Here is a 27839-nt window from a genome sequence, read left to right on the forward strand (position 1 = left end):
ATACATAATGAGTCGAGATTACGCAGCTGTCCCCAGGTCTGAACCCGGCCTCACCTTAGCATGCGCAGGCAAAGGAGTGCCACACTGATAATTTCAAGATAAGATAAACTTCACTACAGGATTTGTAAATTTTTGATGGTTTTAATTTATACGCTACCACGTGCACAATAATATATATATATATACAATACATCATTATATTTTTAAAACAACAACTGCAAGAGACTTGCCAAATCATTAGTTCAAAAGGCAATGATGAAAGCGGGGATGAATTTGAGCACAAATTTAAAAAACAATATTTGCATAGTGCATGAAATGCTTTAGAAAAAAATATATTTGAAGCATATAGGTGCCTTTAATGCTTTTTAAATGCTTTCTGGAAGGCTCACCTATCTGGTATGTCTATGAAATTTATTTTAAGACTGCAGGGCTTTCTGCAATGCTTTAAAACAGTATACAGTTCACAAGCTATCGGCATGCTTAATCCATCATGGCTAACTGATTGTCAATGACAGTAGTTTAAAAACACTGCTACATTAGGCGGCAGTAAAAACTTTTGTTAAATCTTTTCTTTTTCAGTTTAATATACATGATATCTGAGTAAATACAACATCTTTAAAATTTATTGAAAGCCTTTTACTAAAAGCATTGGAGTAAGTAAGAACGTCAAAGTTCAGAGTGACAGTGAAATGGCATTGCCTTAATTAGTGTGTCTCTATCAAAGCCAGGCACTGCTACACTTTTGCTGTGTCATTTGCTGTTAATTTCTCTCATCCTTTGTCCAGCTGGAGACACTCCATAGGTATTACGTAATTACTCTCGCATTGAGGGTCTGCTGCGCCAAATTGGACATTCACTGATCCCCATAGCTCGTTACTCTGGCAGTGATTATTTCTAATCACAATCATTCTAAACATAGATGTTTGGATTCATCAAATTGAAAAACATTTAAAATCCCTAATTGGAAATTATGCAACTCCTATTAAAACATACATGATAATAATTGAAAACTACCGTATGATGGAGCAATCTTCTGCCAACACAATCTGTTTGAACTATTATAGCAATAACAAGTAACAGTTATTAGCGGAGAACATTGGCTAAGAGAACATTTCAGGGGTTGATGTAGATCTGGCCATCCATAGGAGCTTATTTGAGAATTGAACAATGAACCACAGTTTGAATGCCAGGAGTTCTAATTGAACAGGCAACGGCTGTCTAAAAAGATAATGAAACTTATGAAAGGTTGGGAAGTTAAAAAGGAGCCTAGCTTAATCATTCTCCAAGTTTGTGATGACAGCTCACACATAAAAAACAGAAGAACATTGTTTGGTTTAATCCAAACTTGTAAATACTAATTATTGGATCCGATAAGCGCCCCTAGCCCATATTGGTTGCTGTTTTTTTAGGTTTGGCTAACAGCTGAAGCCAAATAAGTAACTAATGTATTATTATTATTGTACCAGAAAATGTGGCCAATATCTTATTATTGGGTTATATAACATCTATAATAGATGTTATATAACTCAATTATAAGATATTGGCCAAATTTTATGGCAAAAATTTCATTAAGAGTTGAAAAAGATGTTTTCTTGAGTTGTTTGTGATAGATAGCCAAGCTACTTAATTGCAACGCAAATAAATGGTATTTTGTGCATTTCAAAAGCATATTAGCAAGAGCTAATGCTTTCACTTCTACATATACAGTTAGGTAGTTGGTATAATGAATCAATTTGGGAGTGGCTACCGGTTTCTGTCTAGATTGCGTAATAGCAAATGTGCTGAGGTTCTACCGTTCTGCTATGTCATACTCTGAACGTTTGCTGAGCCCTATAGTTTGTTGGTGATCTGTATTTCATTTTCATAACAATAATTTTATGAACCTATAAATCTGGAATATTTGATATAAAAAAATTTCATAAAAGGCTTTTATAAATAGACTTGGAAACAATATTTCAGTTTGTTTTTATAACTTTTTTGTGCATTGATAAAGCGATGTAAAGTACAATCACTACAAAGCTAAAACAATCCTCCTCAATATTTCTTACTCTTACAAAAATAATACTTTCACTACCATCAGAGTCAGTGCTGCTATTTTTTGTCGGTTTAATGAAAAAAAAGTAAATCTGAATTAGCTATAATATCATCAACATAAGTAATTATCTGTTGTCTAATGTAAGTTATGTATCTTGGTCAACTAAAACTCACTAAATGCCTCTCATCTTCAGCTCTGTTGTGATACTCTCCTTTACTGTTAAAGCATACGTAGCTCACTGACTCCAGCAAAACAATGCTACTAGCATAACTCATCAACGACAAAAACAGATACAAAAACCACAGCATAATTGCTTTATAATAGCATACCATAACGTACCTTAGGCAAGACTAACTAATGACGAAAAACATCATGAATACTTAAACAGATGATTGAATGTGAGCCAGCGCTAAAACTAATATTAATGACATATTTAATGACAGACTTAATCCTACTCTGCTTATGATAGGTAATCCAATTCACATGTATCTCGGAAGGTTCTTACATAAAACTTACACAATAATGTTGGTTTTTTCGGTTGGAAATTTCCAAACAAAAATTTAAAATTACCTTGTGATTCAATGCTAATTTTATACAACAAATTTTGGACAACATTGTCAATACCATAAAAGTCCTAAATATCATTGGTTATGTTGTCAACGGATAATAAAATTAGGCTACTTCGCAATTACTGGGAAGTTCGCGAAAATGCACAGTCGACCATATATTTCACATAAATGAGCATACGGCAGTGAAAGCGTATACGACACTGTATATTGTTAGTCATATGTATATTTAGTGATCGAATCTTAGGAAAACCAGAAACATGAGTGTACCAGGACCTTTGAGATTGAAATTGAAAATTGAAAATTGAAATCCATTGAAAACTACCAACTAAAAATGTATAATGGTAAAAATTAGATTTAAAAAAAACAAAACACCAAAGGTAATATCAATTAGCTACCTATAGGAAGTGCAACTTTGGCTTTTCCAATCGTTGAAAGAATATACAGTAGGCCTACATTACGAGCTCCTGCAGCATAAATAATATTTTCCAGTGAAGTTTACAATATATTGATTGTACAATATAAGTGTAATGTACCAATGTTTGTATTCTTTGATTATTCATGATCATCACACCTGTATGTCAGCTGATGCAACACATTATGTGAATCAACAGTTTTTACAAGCTAGTGCAGAAATGTTTCCTTGTTATGCTTTCAGTGTGGCAATCTATAATATTGTTTGCCTTATTGTGTGTCGTTTGATTCATCGCTGACTTGTTTGTGACAAAATCTTTCAGTGAAATAAATTAGTCTAGTCTAGCACAGCAAACAGTCAAGAAGCTCCCTGTGCACTTCTAATGATAATTAACGTATAAATGAATACATTAAATTGGCGACGAAGGAAAAAGTTTCTACGCTAGACTGGTAAAAATGGCAGCAACAGGTGCAACCACAGCGTCAGCGGTTCCGGTGTTTGGCGGGAAGGTTGAGACGTATTTGGAAAAATTGGACAGTTATTATGCGTTTCACGGAACCAAACCGGAAAAGGAAAAAACATGTGCTCATCATGGGACTGTCAGAAGAGCAGTATGAAACGCTGGCCTGCCTAACTGCACCAAGGAAGCCAAAAGAAGTGGATGCAGAGGATTTAATTGAGCTGCTGCGAAGGCATTATGGAGCAACAACGAACAAGATGATGGAGCGGGCGAAATTCAGAGAGGTGAAAAGAAGTCCATCAGAGTCAGTTTCAGAGTTTGTGCTGAAACTACGATCTCAAGCTCGAACGTGTGAGTTTCAGGCTAATTTAGAAGAAAATCTGCTAGAACAGTTCCGGATAGGTGTCAATAGTAAGACAGTTCGGGACAGGATTTCAGCAATGCCAGCTGACAGACAAGCAGACCTTTCCGAAGTGGTAGCCATAGCTCGACAAGTGGAGATTGAGGAGAAATTAGACTCGATGAGTGTCACCACCCCACCCGCAGTCGATGTCTCAGCTGTAAGGAAGCAAAAGAGGCATGGTAAGAAATCGTCTACTCCTAGTTCTACTGTTAAGAAGAAAGCATGTTTCCGGTGTATGAGTGAGAAACATCTTAGCAGCAGTACAGATTGTCCAGCCCTGCACCGTAACTGTAACACATGCCACAAAAAAGGACACTTTGCGGGATCTAAATTCTGTAATGGAAAACCCAAAAGGTCTACTACCGTGTCCGCAGTAAACAACCCCGAGTCAAGCGATAGCGATATGTATGCCATTCAGCATATTAGAAGTAAGATGCCTAGATGCTACATCAACATTATGGGTGAGAGAATTCCATTCATTCTTGATACTGGAGCCTGCAGCAATATTATTGGTGTTGACACTTATAATAAGCTGAAGTCCAAGCATAGCATCTCACTGCAAGCTGTCAATGATGATGACAATCTTTTTGGCTATGGCAGCAAGAGAAAATTAGATTTGTGTGGGTCATTCAGTGCTAATGTTCAATGTGGTCATAAAATGGCCCGTGCTATTTTCTATGTTTACAATGGTGTGGCTAAATGCTTGTTATCACATGAAACAGCTGTTAGTCTGTCTTTAGTGTCATATAGTGATAATGTTTTGTGTAACATTTTGCCTGGCAATTCTGATGACATAATTAAAAGTTTTCCGACAGTTTTCCAAGGTTTGGGTAAGCTGGTAGGATATCAGGTCAAATTCCACATAGACCCTACAGTAGAGCCAGTAGCTCAACCTCTTAGGAGAACTCCTTTTGGAGTCAGGGAGGGGTTACGTAGGAAATTAGATGCTATGGTGGGTGAGGATGTCATAGAGCAGGTTGTGGGTGTCCCGTCCCGGTGGAGCAGTCCCCTGGTGTGTGTACCTAAAGACAATGGTGACATTAGGGTAACGGTTGACATGCGAAGGGCAAATAAGGCAATTACTCGTGAACGCCACCCCATTCCCACAATCAAGGAAATGCTTGCTAATTTAGAGGGAGGGAAGGTTTTCTCTCGTTTAGATATGAATCAGGGATTTAATCAGGTAGAATTGGAGAAAGAATCAAGGGATATTACCACTTTCTCCACTCCATTTGGCCTGTATCGTTACAAGCGGTTGACAATGGGAGTCAATGCTAGCCCGGAACGTTTTCAGTATATCATCCAGCAGGTTTTGTCAGGTCTAGAGGGTGTACAAAACATGGCTGGCGATATCTTCTTACAAGCTAGTTCGGTAGAGGAACATGATATAAGGTTGAAGGCTTTGCTTGAGCGACTCAGAGACGTTGGTATAACCTTGAACGCGAAGAAATGCCAATTCAGTTGTAGTAAGGTTAAGTTTCTAGGTTTTATTGTCTCAGATAAAGGTATATCGGCAGATCCTGAGAAAGTAGAAGCGGTAGTTAATTTCAAAGCCCCACAGAATGCAACTGAGTGTAGAAGTTTCATGGGTCTGGTGAACTTTGTGGGCCGCTTTCTTCCTGATCTTGCAACTGTGTCAGAGCCTATACGGAGATTGATGCATAAGAATGTTGTGTTTCGATGGGCAAGTGAGCAAAAGAAAGCGTTTGATAAGATCAAACACTTGATGAGCAATGCAGAGACACTGGCGCATTATGATGCTAATGCTAAGACGAAATTAATTGCTGATGCATCTCCATTTGCTTTAGGGGCAGTGCTTGTACAGACACAGCATGGGGCTAACCAGGTGATTGCTTACGGTCATAGATCACTTTCTGATATCGAGAAGCGTTACAGCCAAACTGAGCGTGAGGCACTCTCATTGGTGTGGGCGTGTGAACATTTCAGGCTATATTTGTTGGGCACAGAGTTTGAGCTGATAACTGATCACAAGGCTTTGCAGTTTATTCTCAACAATCCTTGTTCTAGGCCAGTGCCTAGGATAGAGCGATGGGCATTGAGGTTGCAGTCATTTAGGTTCAACGTGGTGTATCAGAGTGGCAAATCAAACATAGCAGATCCATTGTCTAGGATGGTGAATTGGGTTGGTGATTCTCCATTTATTAGCAATATTACAAGTGAGAGTTATATGGAATACACAGCTCGTGACTCTGTTCCGAAAGCTATGACATGGGAGGAAATAGTTGACCAGTCTAATCAGTGTGAGGAAATCAAGCTCTTGAAACAGGCCATTTATAGCAATGATTTTGGGAGTTGTCCTTCCTCGTTCAAAAGTGTGTCTATTGAGCTTAGTGAGGTTCAGGGTGTTGTACTGAGAGGTAAGAGGATTGTTATACCCAGAAGTTTGAGACATAAGGCTGTGGAACTCGCTCATGAAGGTCATCAGGGTATTGTAAAAACCAAGCAGAGGCTACGAACCAAAGTGTGGTGGCCAGGTATTGACAGAATGGCAGAGAGCTATTGTAGGAAATGCATTGACTGTATGACGGTATCTCAACCAGATCCACCTCAACAGGTGACAATGACAAAGTTTCCGGATAAACCATGGTCATACTTGAGTGCTGACATTTTAGGTCCTTTACCAGATGGTAGGTCAATTATGGTGCTTGTCGACTATTACTCTCGATATTTTGAATGTGCATTTCTAGGCTCTACCAAGTCTGCAAAGATTATTGAGTTTTTAGACACCGTGTTTGCTAGGTTTGGGTACTGTGAGACTCTGAGAACGGATAATGGTCCTCAGTTTATATCAGCAGAGTTCCAGGATTATTTACAGGCTTGTAAAATAAAGTGGATATCAACTACCCCATTGTGGCCTCAGGCAAATGGAAAGGTAGAAAGGGTAAATCGTACGATTCTCAAATCCTTGAAAATTGCACAGGGGAAAAAGGAAAATTTAGGCAAGGCTTTGAGGGATTTTCTCATGGCATACAGATCAACACCGCACAGCAGCACAAGTGTGGCACCATTTAGCCTTCTGTTTGGTGGTCGTGAAATGAGAACTAAACTACCTGGTTTGTGTGGTGAAACTGATCCAACTGTGTTTGAGAAAGCAGCTGATTTTGATGCAAGAGCTAAGCATGTAAACAAAGAAAATGTAGATAAGCATTTATCCAGTAAGGATATTGAGATCGGAGATCAGGTTTTAATGAGAAAAGAGAAAGGGGGAAAGCTAGATGGTAATTTTGAATCAAACCCCAAAACAGTTGTGGCTAAAGAAGGGTCTGAAATAATTGTTAGGGATGAGAGTGGGAAACAAACACGTAGAAACTCCACTTTTGTCAAAGTTTTGCCTGACGCAGTCCAACTGGGCCCTGGTAACCAAAGTACCTTACGGGAGGCCAACAGGGCTGACTGTTCTATTCCACTAGCTCCTAACCATGACTCTACCCGACCACGTCACCCACCAGAGAGATATGGGGATATTAGGGTACATTAAACAGATTACAGTAGGACCTTGTGGAATTTGAAGCTGAAATCTTATTAGCCCTAAGATACTTTATAGCTAGTCTCATTTTATTCTGTTTATATATATTTTACTCTGCGTGTTACAAATTAGCTTTGTTCAATTGATGTTTTTCAAATAATTGCTTACATAAACGTAGCTGTCTGATTTATGTCACAACAGGACTTAATGCCTGTAAAATTGGTAAGGGATGTAATGTACCAATGTTTGTATTCTTTGATTATTCATGATCATCACACCTGTATGTCAGCTGATGCAACACATTATGTGAATCAACAGTTTTTACAAGCTAGTGCAGAAATGTTTCCTTGTTATGCTTTCAGTGTGGCAATCTATAATATTGTTTGCCTTATTGTGTGTCGTTTGATTCATCGCTGACTTGTTTGTGACAAAATCTTTCAGTGAAATAAATTAGTCTAGTCTAGCACAGCAAACAGTCAAGAAGCTCCCTGTGCACTTCTAATGATAATTAACGTATAAATGAATACATTAAAATAAGAACAGTAAAATACATGTGAATTGCACAACCCATTCAAAGACCTTTCCAAACTGACCTTTCGGGCATACAAAGAGGAAAAACTTGACGTAATTTTTTTTAAATATGTGGGGTGTACTGTAACTGCAGTAATATTAGGGTGCATTGACAACTTTTCTCTGTTTTTGATCAACCTCATTTGTTTTTTTACCATTTTTCAGTACTTCCACAATAACTTGGGGAGCGTACATCTTTGACGTTCATTTACAACGATTTACTAATTTTTCTAAACAGCAATGTATAATCTGCAAAGGAAAACTAATAACAAATATTTTATGTCTACAAGGAAACAAAACAACAAAATATTTTACAAAAGCTGTTCTGCCTGCTCATCACCTATCTGTATTCAGAGGTCAAGGTTAGGAAAAAATAGAACTAGTGATGATACTCCCACTCGTTACATTCACATTGGTGGACTTACGCTGTAACACCTGCGCCAATCAATCGCCTTTATATTTATGAACATTGCACAATTACCCTATTCTCTGTTTTGTCGGTACATCTGGCAATCTGTCACAACCAACTAGATTGCTACAAAAATTATATACATAATATGTATAATGCTATATTCACATAGTCTTCTCTCTTACATGTGAAGCAATCAATATAAACTAACGTTTAAATCAAAGTTGAGAACTTACTCGACTTAGCATGTAATATGGAATTTGTTTGGTAGTCGGAAGCAAAAACTTTACAGAAATGTATGTCGTCTAGACTTTAGTTCTAAGAGGTATAGGCCTACGTTATAGGAGCGTTTACTGTATATGGTAAGAGTGATGGGAGTGATAAGAATGGCTTAGCCTTGTGGTTAGTCACTCTTGTTAGTAGACTTGCGGTCTGAATGTCATGAGTCCAATATACTGCAAGGCGATTTTCTCATTGCTAAAGCTTTATCGCTATAATTTGGTGAATGAATGACAGACAGACAAACATTGAGATTCGTGTATATATATATATATATATATATATATATATATATATATATATATATATATATATATATATATATATATATATATATATATATATCTGGATTTAACCCTGCATTTATTTATTCTAGCTTGTTCAAACTGCCATTGTGTTATCTTAAAAATTCTAGCAGCAAGGCCAAACGGCTAACATAAATAATATACAAGCTAGGGCCCAGACAGTTCTATTTTCCAAACAGCTTTCTGTAAACTGCATCATCTGATTTGCTCTAAGGTCAGCATATAGCATGCATGCATATACCGTAACAAAAATAGGTATTTTTAATGTTTTATGTTTGAATGTACATGTTGGTTCTAGTAAGTGTTACAGAGCAGGCTTTATTATTCACATGTGTGTTCTACCACTCTTTAACTAGCTCTGCCTTACAAACCTGGCCCTTCAGGCTGAGAGCCACATAATGCGTATATAACGAGTATGTGATAATATTGCAAAATACTAGATAAGCAGCTGTAATAACATTGGCCTTGCTTTGACTGCATCAGCCGTAAATAACATCTCTGTCACATCTAGAAATACTGTGACGATTAGTGTTAGTCTTGCTTCATAAATAGGTGTATTTATAGGCCCACAGGATAAACCCGGCAATCAGCTGAAACTTGACCACTCCGACCCATATTTCTCAGTCCATTGGTCACCTGCACCTAAACTAGGCAGGGCTAAGAATAAAGGGAGTAACAGACAGAAATTCCTGCCTGTCCCAGCAACTATAGGCAATGAATTGGTACACCACAATTAGCTCTAAAGGTTAGCTCTGAGGTTGATTAGGTAACATTGTTTTATGGACTGGCTTGATGATCTGGCCAAATACAGAGCTGAATGCAAGCTGATGATACTAATTAATCTTGGCTTCACTCACATTTTCATTGCTACATCATCCAATATGACTAATGTTGAAGTATAATCAAAATAACTATATTATAGCATTTGTAGACTCCTTCCCTCCTGATACATGGAGTTTTTAAAGAAGGTGCAAACCAACGGTGAAGGCCTCAACATCGCTTCAAAATCTTATAAATCGCACCGTCAAATACTTCAAAACCACTCCTGTCTCTTAAATAACCCATCTAAGAACTGTGGTAACTGAAGGCCAAAACTTCATGCTGGTTGCTTTCATGACACCAAGGCCAACCTTGCGGTTTCTCAAAAAGGGCACCTGGCTCCATAGATGTTAATTAATATTGAGGTCAAGCCTTTTTACTTGTGGCTGCTACATGCCAACAGACAGCGTGTGTAATAAGAAAATTGTGATAATAATTGAATTTTCGCATCTGGTTGCGTTTTTTCAACAATTCATCTCAACAACTATTAGACATGGTCATGATAAAAACACTCTAAAATAATTTGAGTTATGACATACTAAACTTTGAAGTATAAAGAATTTATTGTATTATAAACATTTCCAAGTTTTCCTAATATTTTTCAGATATATGGTAAAAGTGAGAATCTTTTTGTCCCCTTGTTAATAGATGTTTGTGTGAATCCCTGTTGCTATCTTCGTTCAAATTTCATTCATGGACAAATTAAAAGTATGTTGGAAACTCATTAAATAAAAATGAGACTGTAAAAATCAACCATTTCAGTTAAGCACACATGTTTTGGCTTTATTTTAAAAATTGTAGTTTTGCAAAAATATATTTGGCATATAATTTACCAAGTTTAACTAAAAAAACCTCATAGTCTCAGATTTTGATGATTTTTTTAATATGTTGTTGCCCATATTGAAAAGCGCTTATAGGTCCTATCCCAAATTTTTATATTCTAGGGTCATTGGTTCAAGTGCTAAGAAGATTTCAACATTGACCATTTGTAGCCCGAGTTTGAGGGCATAGCACATCTACATGTAGCTGAATTTAGACTCATATGATCTGAAGAATATACAAGTTAAATATCTAGATTTTTGTGTCTACACAAAGTTTCTATATTTACACAAACAAATAGGTTTGAAATTTTTTGGATAAATAATGGGGGAGATAACTTAAACCAAAAAGGAACGAAAATGCTATTTTAGCGACTATTCAAAAACAATTATCCCTCCTATCATATAATTTGCCTTTGTTTCTGTTATTATTTCTGAATTTCTCCATGCCTCAGCTATCCAAAACTAGTCTCATCTTCTCTGTAGATGTATCAGGTCAGCGTCTGGAAGCCATACAAGAATAAGGTCTTTGTCGAATTACTGCAAAAGGAGAGGTCAAGGTCAACCTGCGGTTTCAACAGTCGCACATTTTTCTCATGTTTTACACCAATTAGCATATGCAGATTTCATTAAAACTATCAAAAGTTTGTGTTTCAGCCTGTAAAATGCTGAAAATTGAGTTACAAATGCCCTCCAAACTCCTTTAAAACTTGCCTCAATCAAATGAGGTTATCCCCCCTTGTCAAGGTTAAACTTGGCTGATTATTAGAATATTATCCTATCAAGTTCAAATATGCCGTGTAATTTTGATTTGTGATTGTGATAGTAATGAGCCTAAAATATTTTCTTAACTTACATTCCTCAATGTTATCAATTGTTGTAGCTTCAAATGCATATGCTTTGCCTGAGTTGGTGGTAGATGGCGGCGCCACAGCTAATAGAACATGCTCTTGTGGTACCCAGCAGATGTAATCTTGCTGTGGCCATGTGAAATTGTTTGTTGAGCCTTTGCACATGAATCTCACATTAACACAAACGTTCTCTCGATCATAGCCAATTGCCATCCTCATATACCATCGACCATCATATATACAGGCCAGATATTGTCCAGGTTGAGGTGTTAAGGTATTGCTGGTAACATGTGAGTCATCAGTCTTCCCAACTTTGTATTCTTGTAGCATACATTTTTCATCAACCAGTGGTGAAAGTTTGCAAACTTCAATGGCTGTTCTACTGAGCGGCTTGAAACAGTGCAAGTTCTGAAAACCAATGACTCGTGCTGCCTTGAACCTTGGTTTTTAATTCGCTGCTTGTTCTGCGACTTCTTCAGTGAGTACATAAAACACCTCCACCCCAGCAATGTTTTCTCTAGCATACTTGCACAGTGGTTTAGCACTGAGCAGTCTTTCTTTTCCTGACTTAACTAACTGCTTGGAGTGACGGGTGGCCAGTCTCTTGACCACCCCGCGAATCCCATCTCACGGACCTTTTTCATGTGAGATGGCAAAGAAGCTCCAAGATGCTGTAAGATTGAAATCAAGCTCATGGTAACATAAGTTGGCAAAGTTCTTGTAATTCTTGTATTGGGCGCCAGATCCATCACTGCAATAATTCACATGAGTCACTTGAGGTAGGTTTTTTTAATGAATCTGATGAGCGTTCTCTGGAATGTATGTATACAATCTAAAATGCGTTATCCGGATTTTACGCTTTGGATTGTAACCGAAAGGTGCTGCAGAAATTGTTTGCGATGTATTGAGTCACATAATCAGATTACGACTTGCCGATTAGACCAAACCAAAAGAAAACGGTAAAGTAGCAAGCATCTATATTTGATACGGTGTCTTCGGTAAAACCCGAAGTGTTTGTCATAAACCAGTTCTACGATAAGTTTTACATTGAGCTTTTTATTGGCCTTTCAATTCACATGAGAACATCACGTGACAAGACAATGACCAAATATCATGTCTACGTCCAAGAAATAGAGAGATTCGAATCTACGGCAGCTTTTCGTTTTTGAGCTTTTAAGAGCTTGTAATTACATTTTCACACATTTGGCACCTACACCACAACAGAGTAAGACATGGTGAATATTTTGATACCAAATAACTGTAATGTGAATTTTGTTGCAGGTCAACCTTTAAGTCAGGAAAAGAAAGACTGTTCAGTACTGAGCAACTGTACAAGTATGCTAGGGAAAACATTGTTGGGGTGGAGGTGTTTTATGTACCCACTGATGAAGCCGCAGATTAAGCAGCGATTTTGGAACCAAGGTTCAAATCAACACAACGAGTCATTGGTTGTCGGGAGCAGCACTGGTTCAAGCCACTCAGTAGGAAAGCCATTGAAGTTTGAAAACTTTCACCACTTGTTGAAAAAAATGTATGCTACAAAGATATAAAGTTGAGAAGACTGATGACTCACATGTTACCAGCAATACCTTAACACCTCAACCTGGACAATATCTGGCCTGTATATATGATGGTCGGTAGTATATGGGAATGGCAATTGGCTATGATCAAGAGAACAATGATGTTAATGTGAGATTCATGTGCAAAGGCTCAACAAACAATTTCACATGATCAAAGCGAGAAGACATCTGCTGGGTACCACAAGAGCGGTTTTTTATTAGCAGTGGTGCCACCACCTACGACCAACTCAGGCAAAACATATGCATTTGAAGCTACAACAATTGATAACATTTAGGAATATATGTTAATAAAATAATTCAAGCTTCATTACTATCACAATCACAAACCAAAAGAAAACAGAAAATTTGATAATGAAAGGATAATAATCAGCCAAGTTAAAGCTTGACAAGCGGGATCATCTCATTTAATTAAGGCGATTTAAAAAGGTGTTTGGAGGCCATTTGAAACTCAATTTTAAGCGGTTTACAGTATGAAACACAAACTTTAGATGGTTTTAATAAAATCTGCATATGTGAATTGGTGTAAACATGAAAAAAATGTGTGACTTTGTTGAAACCACAAGTTGACCTGGACCTCTACTATTGCAGTATTTCGACTAAGACGTTAATCTTGCAGGCTTATGGCTTCTATACGCAGACCCGATGCATCTACAGAGAAGACGAGACTAGTGTTGGATAGCTGAGGCTTGGGGAAATTCAGAAATAATAACAGAAACAAAGGCAAATTATATGTTAGGAGCAATAATTGTGTTTGAATAGTCACTAAAAAAGCATTTTTGGTCATTTTCGGTCGGAGTTATCTCCCACATTATTCTTCTGAAATTTTTCATTCGTTTGCTTGTGTAAATATACAAATTGCGTGTAAACACAAAAGAATCTATACCTCTCACTGGTATATTCTTGAATTTATAAGAGTCTAAAGTCAGCTATATATGCTATGCCCTCAAACTCAGGCGAAAAATGGTTCAAGTTCCCCAAGTTTCATGATCAGATAACGACTAGATGATTAGACCAAGCCGAAACAAAGCTGTAAAGTAGCAAGCATCTATATTTGATATGGGTTTCTCGATAAAACCCGAAGTGTTTGTCATAAACTAATGCTACGAGAACTTTTCTATTGAGCCTTGTATTGGCCTTCAATTTCACGTGAGAACATCAGTTGTCAAAACAATAACCAAAAATGCTGGACTAGCCTACGTCAGTAAAATAAATTGATTCCAACCGGCGGCGATTAACTGTTCGATTTAGAGCTTTTAAAAATTGCAATTACATTTACACATATTTTGCACCAACAACACAGCAGAGTAAGACATGGTCAATCTTTTGATACTATACACCTGTAATGTGAATTTATTTTGTGCAAGTCAACCTTTACAGCTTTTGATTAAAAGCTCTTAAATTAAAAATTAGATTAAAATTCTTGTTATATATGTTGGATGAAATGTGGTGTACTCTTGCATGTGTGACACAATAATTATGATATAGTTAACTAAAAAATTCACAGACGTCTAAAACCATCACTTTTTGTGAGATTTGCATTGTAGCTCTCTGTTTCAAAGTTCAATGTATTACACGAGCTAATTATATTTATCAAAGCGTTTTCATAAAAAGATTAAAATGTTGATATCATCGAAAATGTTGCAACTCTTACTCACTATTTATTGAGTAGGACGTACAACTAATATTGAAGTCATTATTTGGCAAATACTTCCTATAAACCTTTTAAAACCAATATTTTGAAATTGTCCATTGCATAAAGTTTTAAAAATCGTTATATAATCGTTGTATTTTCCTTCTTTTGACTTTCTGCATGTTGTTTTATGTGATTTGGCTGCAGGGATGTTTCAAAATTAAAATTGAGAATTTTTGATTGCATTGATAAAGTTCAGAAGAAAATGTTTACTCCAAAAAGATGTCAATCGTTGCACTTCCTGTTCTTCATCCAGTGATGTCATCGGCTATTGCAGCCAAGTTGCGGTATTATGCATATTTATTGACGTACATATTATTTGTGTTTGCTTATGAGTGTTTAGATGCAAATTAGAATGTAAGCCTATCCTTAGATACACCGCTATAGCCAGTTTCAAATATTATAAAGATAGTTTGATTAGAATTAGTCCCACTGGTTTCCTTTAAATACTGTATGAACACGTGAGTATCCATTGATAACGTGACAGTATGTCTATTTTTATAAACAACTAGCATGACTATGGATGTAATTTTTGGAGAGGTCTGAGCACTTTTTTTGTGTGAGCATTGTAACTGGAATTGAGTTTTGCTAATTTTAATCTTAAAACATCCTGTCTGTCAGAACACCAAAAACAACCAACAAAATTTCAAATGATGGAAAAACTTCAATACTTTTTGACCAACTATTTTTGAATTTGACAGGAAAAGAGGCCGTTAAGACATCGAAGCAAATGAACTATGTATTAAAATTGAGACTAAAATGTCACAAGCATCTTAATTACTGTTTAAACCGTATAATAATTGCTGACATTTCCAGAAGCACAACAAGCGTTATATTAAAGTGTAACAGACAGCAAGGAGAACCACACGTTTTTAAAAAGCTTGTGAAAAATCATGGCAGCTTTGACTATCCATCATCAGTGGCCTCTAAGCACAAGTTGTCTTATCCTGCATATATGCACAGCTACAAGCAAGGTGCCTGGATGATTGTATTGGTAGTTCATTAGTACAGCCTTTTCATTAGCCTGTTCTCCATCAAATATAAACTCCAAGCAGTTCTACTTGTAAATGTATGAGAGTGTAAACTGATCAGTTCTTTAAAATATTTTTTACAAATGTTTGTTTGCATCTCCTTGCTGATTTTCTACTCATAGTACAAGATTGCTGGGACTGTTCTTGATCAGTGTGAAAACCTAATTTTCTCAGCTGTCGCTATCCTTGTGCTTTTCCTCTAGCTGTCTCTGGCAGTGATGTTTCATGAACGGGCTAAATTCTAAAAACTTTACCTCGGGAAATTATCAAAGCAGCAATTTATTTGTAAAAAATAATTTTTTCGTTGCAACTTTTCAATATTTACCCAGTATGAAACCTTACCTATTACGCAACGTTTTTCCCAAACCTCCAACCATGGCTTAGAGCAGAAGGAGGCCCAGAATTCTTATTACAGAAAAACTGGTACCCTGTCAGTCTGGCACACTGAATTTGTAAAATTATTACACATAGGCTATGGGCCGAGCAGGCAAAACAGTTCTAGAAATGATGTTCCTTTGGCACCCCATTTTGGTGGCATTTTCTGCAGTGATTTAGACTAATTTTGGTATGGAGAGCTCAAAACTGAAGAGTTGCCGCAGCTGCCATTCCCACTTCTATGATAAATTTGATAAAAAGAATATATTAGGATTTATCTCCCCTGTAAATTAAATTATTTCCATAGAAGCGTCAGATTTGCAACTTTTTATCATAATTATTTTGCTGTAATTTAGGATGTCATTGGTGAAGTCGAAATTTATCTTCTATCTATTTTCGAACATTCCATATCGTACTATTGCTACACCCACATGTAAACTATATACATGTATATATGAATATGTACATACATGTATGTAAATAATTGTATGGTTTAATAGCTTTATTTTACAAAAACTATTCAAAACACTATAATTATGTTTTATAACCTGACACAGATTAGTTATGTTTTATTACCTGACACAGATGAATAATAGAAAATAATAAGATACAAGATAAGTGCATTCACTGTTTGAGCTTTGACATGATTTGTGTAGCTCACATACATGACTCTCAAAAAATTAACTTAATAAAAATTGACTAGTCACTGTCTAGAAAGCTGGAAAACACTTTTAAAGAGCCTGAATGGTCTGTTTCAAATAGTGTACACTTCAAGTTGTCTGCAATCGCTACTAGATCCACAGAACATATGCCATCAGAGACAAATAACAGCAAAATTGAGCTTGTTATGAGAAAACACTGTGAGGTGAGTGAGTATTTCAGAAGTCGACCTTCAGCAGGTAATGAAAGGACTCTGGGAATCATTTAAGTTTCAAAGCGACTTTATTCTCTCTGTGAAACCTACACACGCAGACTCTATGGCCAAGGAGATAGCACCCAGGAAAATGGTACAGACTTCAACTGACTAACGGACCGGCTGTTTGTGTCTAGGTCTAAACCAGTCAGTCCCTCCCTTCAATCGCTGAAAACCATGTGCATTGTGTCAATTATGTAGCAGCTATACATACATGTATATGGAAAGGGTCAACAACACAACTTGCCAAAGCACAATTTCCTTCTTTACATCGGTGGATACTGGGTAAGGAAAATGATGAGTATGCAGTAAAGTGTCATACCAGAATTATCGCCCCACCTGAAATTCTACAAGCTGTTCTATGGGAGTGTCAAAATCCAGGTTCCGAGGGAACTGATGTGCCAGTATCATGGCAGAGCTGCCTTACACAGAGCTTTACACATGCATGCACTGAAACAAAACTGTAGCAGGAGTAGCAGAAGATGCCAATAGTGAGGAAAATGATTAAGAACTAAACATATTGAACAAATAGTTAGGATATGCGATATTTTGAAATATCCCAGCTCGTTTTGTAAGACTGCTGATATTAGCTGTTAATAATACCACTAATAATAATGCTAATAATAATCACCAATTATTATATTCTATGATTCATCAGTTTCAGGTTATATAACATAATTAAAGAGGTTTTTAATTTTTCGTGTAAAATAAAGCTAATAAACCATACAACTATACACAAATTTACATATACGTATATAGATGTATATAGTTTACATGTGGTTGTAACAATCGTAAGATATAGAAAGTTAGAAAGTAGATAGAAGATGAATTTTGACTTTACCAATGACATCCTAAATTGCAGCAAAATAAATATTATAAAAAGTTGCAAATCTGATGGTTCTATGGAAATAATCTTATTTACAGGGGTGATAAATCCTAAAATAAAATTTTATCAAATTTTTTTCAGAATTGGGAATGACAGCTGTGGCAACTGTTCAGTTTTGAATTATCCATACCAAAATTAGTCTGAATCACTGCAGAAATTGCCACTGAAAGGGGGTGCCAATGGAGATGCAAGAATAAACTGCCTTGGCCCACTGCCCAACATAGCTGCAAGGTGGTTAAGCTGAGCCGTTTTTAGTGTTAGTTGTTAGTGTGCACAGCTGCTCAGCCAAAGATTTGAGTTCAATTTCCCATGCAATCTTTTTCCTAACCTCTATATCTAGCTTTAGACATACGGACAGACACTGCTATTATTTATATTATTAGTGTCATTCTAAAAACTGTCTTCACAACCGGGTGGCTGGTAGGAGGTGAGCCAAGGCCTTAGCCTGATGATTTTGACTTTAACGAGTCATTTTACTGAATAGTCTTCCTTAAAATCTGACCAGCTCCTAGCAGCACTGTTTTCTGAGTTGTTTGAAAGACTGTTGAGCACTGACCTCAATGAGATATGACACAAGCTGGCTGAATAATGTATCAATCACTCCAATCACTACATACATTATATTACTTTCGGTTGAAAATTCTACAGCCTTCGATGCTCAAATCTTGCACTTTGTACATCTCCTTTATATATTTACTTCTTCTTTTTACTCTGGCATCACATATGATGGTTATACAACTAATCTGACAATCTGTTGTTTCTTTTTTGATCAGTACTAAACCTTTCACTTTGTCATTCTCAGACACTGGCTCTACCCTATGATTATACTATTATGCTGTGTGTGGTATGTTATGCTTCTTACAGATACTCCAGTAATCTGCTGAGGCCACTTGATCAAGTCAGAGGTTGTATTCAGTTTGTGCAATCTTTGAGCACTTGTTTACAATATGGCTGTTTCACCCTTTGTCTTACACAACCTGCACTTAGTTACCATTCTTGGAATTGGTTTGCAGTGCTTAGTCTTGCGCTGCTGTTATTAGACACCCTGCCTCTTTCTTAAGGCCTCTTTTTGTCATCCACTTTTGTGTCCCCTACTGTCTGATTGCTTGTTTTCATTTGTTATAGTTCATTCATCAGTCCGATAGTGAGGAAAATTGGTGTTCATTATCTAGCATAGCACCTTCTAGTTGTTTTTTTCTAAAATCTATCTTACATGTCTTATTCATTGTTAGTTATCAGTTTATTTAAAATATGTATATACAGTGGTGATACAAATTATGGAACCGCCTTTGAGTTTTAGTAAACAATGAGCTATAAGGGCTCTCATATTAGTTGTATTCAGTCCAGATATGCAAAGTTATATATCATTAGAAAGGGAATTCTATCAGCTTTCGCATTGTTTAATTTTTTTCTGCATCCAAAATTAATTCCATCGCTAGTGCTATTAAAAGTGCAACTAGTCAGGGTGTCTCATAACAAGTCATTTTTTTCAAAAATAGTAGTCTGGTGAATGATTTCTAGAATTTCTAAATTCTTTGATCTGCTCAGTTCAACAATCATCTAAGACAACAATTGCATTGAGTGAGACGTTGTGCATTACGCAATGTAACCCAAGTAGTATTGAAAAGTCCTTCTGCTCTCAGTAAAAGTCATTCTAATAACTTCATCATCATGCCTCAACATCTCACGAAAGAAAAGCGTGCTATAATAATTCACCTTCATCAGCAAGGGAAATCGCAAAGTGAATTTGCAAAAGAGGTAGATTGCTCTAAGAAAGGTGTATTTACAACAATCTGTAGATGGAAGGAAACTGGTCAAGTTGAAGAAAGGGCTGGTAGGAGAAGGAAAAAGCTAGCAACAGATCGAGTGACCAGACGCCTAGTAAGACTTTCCTTGGTTGATAGACATCCAACCAGTCCTATGCTAGCCAGTGAGTTAAAAGAATCAACAGGTACAGAGTTAGCACCGTCAACTGTTTGCAAATCATTGAGAGATAATGGCTTACGAGGCTGTAAAGCTCGTAGAAAACCTTTGTTATCATCTCGGCAAAAACAGGCTCATCTACAATTGGCAAAAGATCATGTGAATTGGTCACCAGAAGACTGGAGAGCAGTATTATTCAGCGATGAGAGCACATTTACTGTTCAAAATCACTCTGGCAACAATTATGTAAGAAGGAGACCTGGTGAAGAGTTTAAACCAGAATGTATTTTACCTACAATAAAGCATCCCACCTCAGTAATGGTGTGGGGTTGTTTCTAGGCTGCTAGTCCTGGTAGATTAGATTTTGTTGATGGTATGATGAATGCAGAAAAACATTGTGGAGTACTACAAAGTGTGATGATACCATCTGCTAGAAGTCTGTTTGATAGAGAGTGGCTGTTTCAGCAAGATAATGCTCCATGCCACACAGCCAGAAGAGTAAAGAAGTGGTTTGCTGACAATAACGTTAACACTATGACTTGGCCTTCAGTCACTCAGACCTTAACCCAATTAAAAAGTTGTGGAGCAGAATAGACATAATCGTAACTAAAGACAAACCAAAAAATAAAAGAAGAGTGATGGAGCTTATTTTGCAATCCTGGCATCGAATAGTTACACCTGAAGAGCTTCAAACGCTGACAGATAGTTTGCCCAGGCGCTGCCGAGCAGCGATTGACAACAAAGGCTGGCCAACCAAGTATTGATCATCTTAAGGACTAAAACAGCTCTTTTCAAAGCTGCTATACCTTGTCTTTAAGATAATTCACAATAAAAGCCATTTCAAAGAAAATAAATATGTTATTTTATGACTTTTGGTGAGACACTATTTAATAAAAATGACAACTGTGCAGTAACTCTCTGACAGCTTTCAGTAAACCTCTAATAATATTGTTATAAAAAATATGATGTGGTTTTAATTTAAGTTTATCAAAAAGCCAACATTGTGACGATTCAAATGATATACAGTTTTTTATAGTTATGCAAAATTTTGATTGTAGAAAAAACAAACACAACTCAGAATTCATTGCTATGTAACGAAAATTAGAGGTGGTTCCATAATTTGTATCACCACTGTATATGTAATATGTATTTTTTCAGACTGCGGCTTTCATACTTTACAATTATCATTGTATTGTTATTACTAGTACCCATGGCAGTCCGCTGTACTTTGAGGGATGGTCATTCGTGTCGATAAAGTGCAGAGAATAATTACATCCACAATTATTCTACCCTTAAAGAAGACAGCTCATTATTGCATGTGTTAGGGTAGTCGACTCTTAAGCTGTATGCCACCAGTAGCCAAACCAATAAAAATAGTTTTTTTAATCTCTGCCCCTAGCTTCAGAGGCGCAGACAAAATTGTTGCGTACTATAGAAATTATTGACTACTGTCTGCTCTGTTTGATGTTTGCCTATTAAAACCGGTAAAAAAGGAAAGCCTGAACCTGTTCTTCATTAGATGAAGTAATTCGCTTAACCACTCTCCGCTTGGTGAGGTAGCATTTTATTGACAAACATCAACATTTTATTCAATACAAATATACAAATATAAAGTGATAGTAGAAGCAAAAAAATGTTCTTTGTAACTATTGATGCATTGTTGTAATGATAGCCAATGAACTAAGATAAAATAACTGAATTTTTGCTGCCTTCATCAGAAAACTAGCTGCAAGCGATTCTTACAGTATGTTTGTAATAATGTAGCCAGAACAGTGTAAGCTTTTTAATTAGTGGCTTGCCTAAAGGCCTGTTCATGGTTTTCCAAACACTTGTTATGAAGTCAATTAACACTTTGATGCCGTATAGGCCGTGGGCCAAGACAGTTTATCTTGCGTTTCCATTGGCACCGTTTTTCAGTGGAAATTTCTGCAGTGATTTAGACTAATTATTGTATGGATAATTCAAAGCTGAAAAAGTGCCGTAGCTGTCATTTCCACTTCTATGAGAGATCTGGCAAAAATGACATTTTAGGATTTATCTCCCCTGTAAATACGATTTCTTCCATAGAAGCATCAAATTTGCTATTTTTATCTAAATTATCTTGCAGTGATTTAGAATACCAGGGGAAAAGTCAAAATTAACATTCTATCTATTGTTAAACATTCCATATCCTACGATTGTTACATGCACACTAAAACTATATACATGTACATATGTATATGTACATGGATATATAACTGTATAGTTTAATAGCGTCATTTTACAATACGAAATAAAACATTATAATAATATTTTGTTTTATAGACTGACACTGATGAATCATAAAAAATAATAAAAACACATTGTGAATACTTTGTATGTGTTTGAATAATAATGTCTCTACTTTTGTAGAATATATCTTTTAAATTTATTTGGTATTATATCGTTTTTGTAATTAAGTATCAATATGTTGTTGATTTCTTAACATTAATATCAAGAGATGATTTTTTTAGCGTAGTTCTGCATGATCATACTATGTTTGCATAAATGTGTTGCTGTTTGCTATTTATTTTTAGCACTGTTGTGAAGTAATAAAATACAAACTATTTTAATTGGTTTTAATGCATTTACAACTTTTTGGATAAAAATGTTAGGTAAAACAGCTGTTTTAGTACCTACCATTCAGTCCCTTCTTGCCATGACAATAACCAGTCAGCCAACATCCACATTTGCAAACTATATTTGTTGTACAATAAATAAAATGCTATGAGTTTTTTATATTGAGGAAAAGTAGCCAATTTACACATAAGTTCAAAAGATAGACCACAATCATCGAAATCAAACCATCAGTTTTAAAGGTTTATATTCAAAAAATAACTTCTTGCTAATTCAATTCATAATTGGTTTGTTTATTATTCACATCACATAACACTTTGATTTCATGCCTGATAAAAACCTGCCTATAAAAGCTCAGCTGGCAGCCATCAGTTGTGCATTTTATTGCAAAATTTGGGGTAAGGAGACTTAACTCTTAAGTGTGTACAAATTTTACCTATGAATTCATTAATTTTGGACACATATCCTTGAGGAGACAACTCCAAGTTCAAAACTACCTCTAACGAATTTAAAAATATATCCTCGATAAGAGGCAAAAATGTTCCGCCTCCTATTATCAATTTGCTATACACATTTTAGATAATTTATATATATACGAAGGCCTCTTATTAGGGGGCCTCCCATCCTACATATTTTGAGTATATATATATATATATATATATATATATATATATATATATATATATACATAGAACTATATTTCCCAACTAGGAGGCTTCTATCAATATATAATCCATGTTAGGAGGCTCTGAAAAATTAGGAGGCGTCCAGGGAGCCTCCTAATTCTAGCAGTGTTTATAGTGCTTAACAACCCTATAGAAGTATTTTAAACATGATTCCCATAATCGCCTTATATATCTATATTCATATATATGGAAAAGAGGAGACAACTCCAACAAAAATGTGTAATTTTCTATCAATAAATTATAAACCCTAGGAGGCTCTTATATATGGAACTAGGAGGCATATATCAAATTTAAAACATTCTTACTTTTAACTGTTTTGGTATCGTTTCAGTTAATAGCACAATCTATTTAAAAACATATTGCAATAAGTTTATGACTGAGCATCAGCAAATACAAAGAATTAGCAGCTATGTCGGATACAGTCAGTTTTGCTAATATTCATGATAGCTTTATTAGATTTGAGAAATAAAGTTGTATATTAACAAACTACAATACATTACAATTTATTTGCTGACCCTCTTTATAGTTTTCAAGACTGACATTTAAGCACTCCCTTTTTTTGCAAGGTTTCTCATTGATCTGCTCTTTTTTGTGAAAATTCACAATAATTGCACATTATGGTTTCAACTGATGTTTAAGCATGGCTGTAGTAAAAGTTTAATTAAGTCTATAATCAGTACAATTCATATTTTCGATGCCGTTGCATCCAGCCACAAAATAAATCTTTTTTTGAAACTTTGCATCCAAACGCAATACCTGAGAGATGGTTTTTTAGTGGAAGAATTGATTTTTTAAATTTATTGAAGTAAAGTGGCAAAAGTATAACCACAGTATATAACAGCTAGAGAGATGTGGCTGTTATAATGTTGCTGTGGCTGTTAGGACTATTAGCTCTTCACCCATGTAGTCTACTAGAGCTTGGTAGCAGCAGAATGACTACATGTAAGGGAGCAAGTCACATTCGGTAAGTTGTTCATGCTATTTTAGTCAATTTACAGTTTATTTACTTAAAACATACAGTTGTAGAAAAGCAGTATAAATTTTATTTAATATTGAAATAGGACTAGCGTGAAAAAAGTATGTTTCAATTATTATAATTTTTAAGGAATGTAGCACAGAACACGTTTGATATATTTTTTACATCCGTTTATGTCATCCAACTGCTGATATTGTTCTGCATAGAAAAGTCAAGAAAGGTCAGCATTATATTACCAAAAAGGAAAAAATCAAAACTTTTTGTAAAGTCCTAATTTTTGACTTTATTAATGTTACACGAATGTTCAGTTTTGTAACATCAACACAGACACGCCAGCTGACAATTAATAGTTATTTCAGTGAATCAGTTAATTCTCCAACTTTAATCTATTTTCAGTTATTATTATTATAATTTTTGATGTTTTTTATAATGATAAGTAACGTTATTAATTTGGTTCTACCAACAGTCAAAACTGTTATTAGAATAACATGATCATAAAGTAATTGTATTATTGTTATCATGAATAGTGAGAGTTTGCGTATTTCAGTTATGATTTTGTAAGTAATAGTAGTACATGCATAGGCATAAGCAAGTAAGTGGGTATATGCAGCCTTTGAATTTTGAAACTTTTAGTATTTAGTTTGAATCTTGTGTAGTAATTGTGTAGTAATTAAGAGCTTAGCTGTTTTATAGAGCTTCAGTAGTAGGAGGCAGACATTCAAGTTTGCCAAAAAAAACCTAACCAGTGAACTAAAATGTGTATTTTGCATTAATTTTGGTTTGTATATCTGTTTATGCTACTTGAATTATCTTTTCATTTTTGTAGAAACTTGGTAAGCATTATTGCCAAGATGGCATATTTATCAGATGGCAGAGAGTATTAGACAAAGTTGGATGTTCTTTTCTAGAAAAGGTATGTTGCTAATTACACGTTGGTTTGCATAAAAAATATGTCAAAATAATCAAGGTTTCATCTACCGAAATTTATAATATTTTTTAACATATACATAATTATAGATTACAAACTATAAAACATTATATCAGTAAAGTTGTATTTTGAAATGTAGTAAAGTTTGACGTTTTGGCAAAGTCACTATGATAAGCAAAACTTTAAATTCACCAACACAAAATATACTGTACAAAGTTTTACTGTAACTAGCAAATGTATACCTGACGTAAGAATGTAACAGCATGCCCAAAAGTAGTTTTTCTTTGTATAGTTGCAAATAATCAATGACGCTTTAGTTATAGATAACTGCTGGATGAGAAGCATTGATGGCCCACACCAAAGACTGATTTGCAGACATCAAATTAAAGGTATGCGATATTGCAATAAGTTGCTGTAAAATAGCACATTATACATGCGAGCCAAAAATTAGTGTAATAATTTGATATAGCCATAGCTTCAGTAAGAAAAGTTGTTAATTTTTACAGGCATTGTATTATTTAAACGCTTACATAAACCATTATGCCACTTTTGTGTTCTATTCATCTATTATTGGCAGATTACATAATATAAATAGCGCAAACCAATCAAAGGAATGTAGCATAGCAAAGAGATTTAGTATTGCTCTTCTTAGTCTTTATGAGTCATGGTTGCAATTGCTGAGCAATTGCATAATTATATAAAATGAATAGTTTTCCATGGTTACTCATTACCACTTTTAGTTACTCAGTCAACACTGAGAGTAATTATCAGATTTGAGATATCATGTTTAGAGGCAGGAGATTGACAAATATTTTGTTGGTTTTTACTCTTACCCTGCCGTATGCGAATTTATGCTAAATCTATCAGCAACTGCCGTATGCACATTTTTGCGAATTTTCCAACAATTGCGTGGTCACCTAATTTTATTATCCATTAAAAACATAACGGATGATTTTAAAACTTTGATGGTATTGTCAGTGTGGTTCGAATATTTCTCTAATAGATTAGTCTAAGATAACCAAGCAGTTTCAATTTTTTTTTTGAGAATTTCCAAAATAAAAATGGACATTTTTTGTGTAAGTTTTGTTAAGTATCGCGCAAGTCAGAAAACATATAATTACTTACATGTATGTTGATGACACTATAGTCAATTCAAATTCAAATTTTTGTGATTACACAGATAATTAAACTAGCAGCAGTGACTCTGATGATAGTGAAAATAATGGTTTTTTTAAGTGTAAGGGACATTGTAGAGCATCGTTTTAGCTTCGAAGCGATTGTAGCTTCACATAGCTTTAGCAATGCACAAAGTGAAGGTACATTGATTTTTGCATAGCACTATATGTTAAAATTTTAGCAAAATAAAATATATTACAAAAAGTTTATAGATAAACTTTGAAGTTGAAACAAAATAGTATACATGCTTCATGTACATATCATGAAGCTAAATTGGCAATTTTCGGTGAAATGGCTGGCGGTAGGCCGGTAGCTTAGTTTGTACATGGGTGGCAGTAAAAGGGTAAAGCTATAAAAGAATTAGAGATACAAGTGTATGTATTTCCTTTTGAATGATTTAGTGAACTTTGATGATTCAAGACAATGAGTTTGGCGAATGATATATATATATAAGATGCTGCTGAAGTTGCGCAATTCAACTCATAGCTTTTAATTATTACCTCAAAATGTTGAAAACACGCGATAGGAAGGGCCAGAACACTACTAAAACTCATAGTTACTCAAACCTGAAATACAGTAGGTTTTATACAAATTGCTGTACAATAACAAAACTGCAAAACTATTGGTTAAAATATAAATAGCAATATATATTATTATTTTTGGCCTTCGGTATCGGGCAGCATGTATGCAGTTTGTTTGCTGATGTTAACAAAAGTTTTACTAATAAGCTACATAATTTGCTCAATTATTTGTGTCAACTTTAAAATTTAAAACAAATGTAGTGTTAGCACTTTTAGAATATACTACAAACAACGCAGAGGAACTTTTTGTGGCATATGACTTGAATTTAAAAGTTCTCTGAAAATGCAACTTGTATTTGGCCATTTTAATACTTTAAAATGTCAAAGGGAGCTCATAATGAAAGCAACTTTAATATAATTTCAAGATGCTCAAAGCGGTACGGATGTTATGTTGACAAACATTAAAAGGTCACTCTGTACTATGGCTAGTAAGTATTTACATGTATTTAGATTTTGGATTGATGCTTTCAATTAGGTAGTGTATGAAATCTATTTACATTAGCTAAATTACCAGCATGTGCAATACCCAGCTTTGTTTCCTATCTATCCCAAACATTTTGCCAATGCTTATAATAATTCATTGCTCTTTTCAAATCTCATTTCTGAACCAAAGGTAGTTCTAGCAGTATAAGAACATATACTTCTCTTCCTATGGGTCTACTCACTTTTCTGTAGCAGCAAAGGCCATTGTTTTTAAAAGGTCTGTAAGAATTGTATTACTTATTTTGACTTCCATTGGTGCTCGTAGCAAATATAATTTCAGTACAATTTGCATCAATAAAGTTATTATTACTTGTTTGTAAAGTATTTGGAGCAAAACAATATTTTATGTGCACAGCAAACATTTTTGCTGCAAGCTTACCAAAACAAAATAAAACGTTTATTTTTATGTTACATTTTAGTTAAACATCATGTTCTATTCAGTTATTGCTGTCAGTACTATGCAGTTATTGCTGTCAATGTTTTTTGTGCATTCTTGGCACACTTTTATGTTAAACTTCCAATGCATTAAACACTTTAGAAATAAAGTGTCCAAACAAGGATGCATAACATGAGATTTGTCACTGGCTTGTTTTGACCTA

At 35.3% G+C, this 27839-nt stretch overlaps 1 protein-coding gene across 1 annotated transcript in view; it reads right to left on the reverse strand.

Annotated features, from left to right (window-relative positions):
* LOC137406780 (potassium voltage-gated channel unc-103-like) overlaps positions 1 to 27839 on the reverse strand; it is a 147569-nt gene that overhangs the window by 68520 nt on the left and 51210 nt on the right. The gene's annotated exons all lie outside the window — the stretch shown is intronic.

Source organism: Watersipora subatra, chromosome 10 (assembly GCF_963576615.1).
Source record: "Watersipora subatra chromosome 10, tzWatSuba1.1, whole genome shotgun sequence".
Classification (NCBI taxonomy): Eukaryota; Metazoa; Bryozoa; class Gymnolaemata; order Cheilostomatida; family Watersiporidae; genus Watersipora; species Watersipora subatra.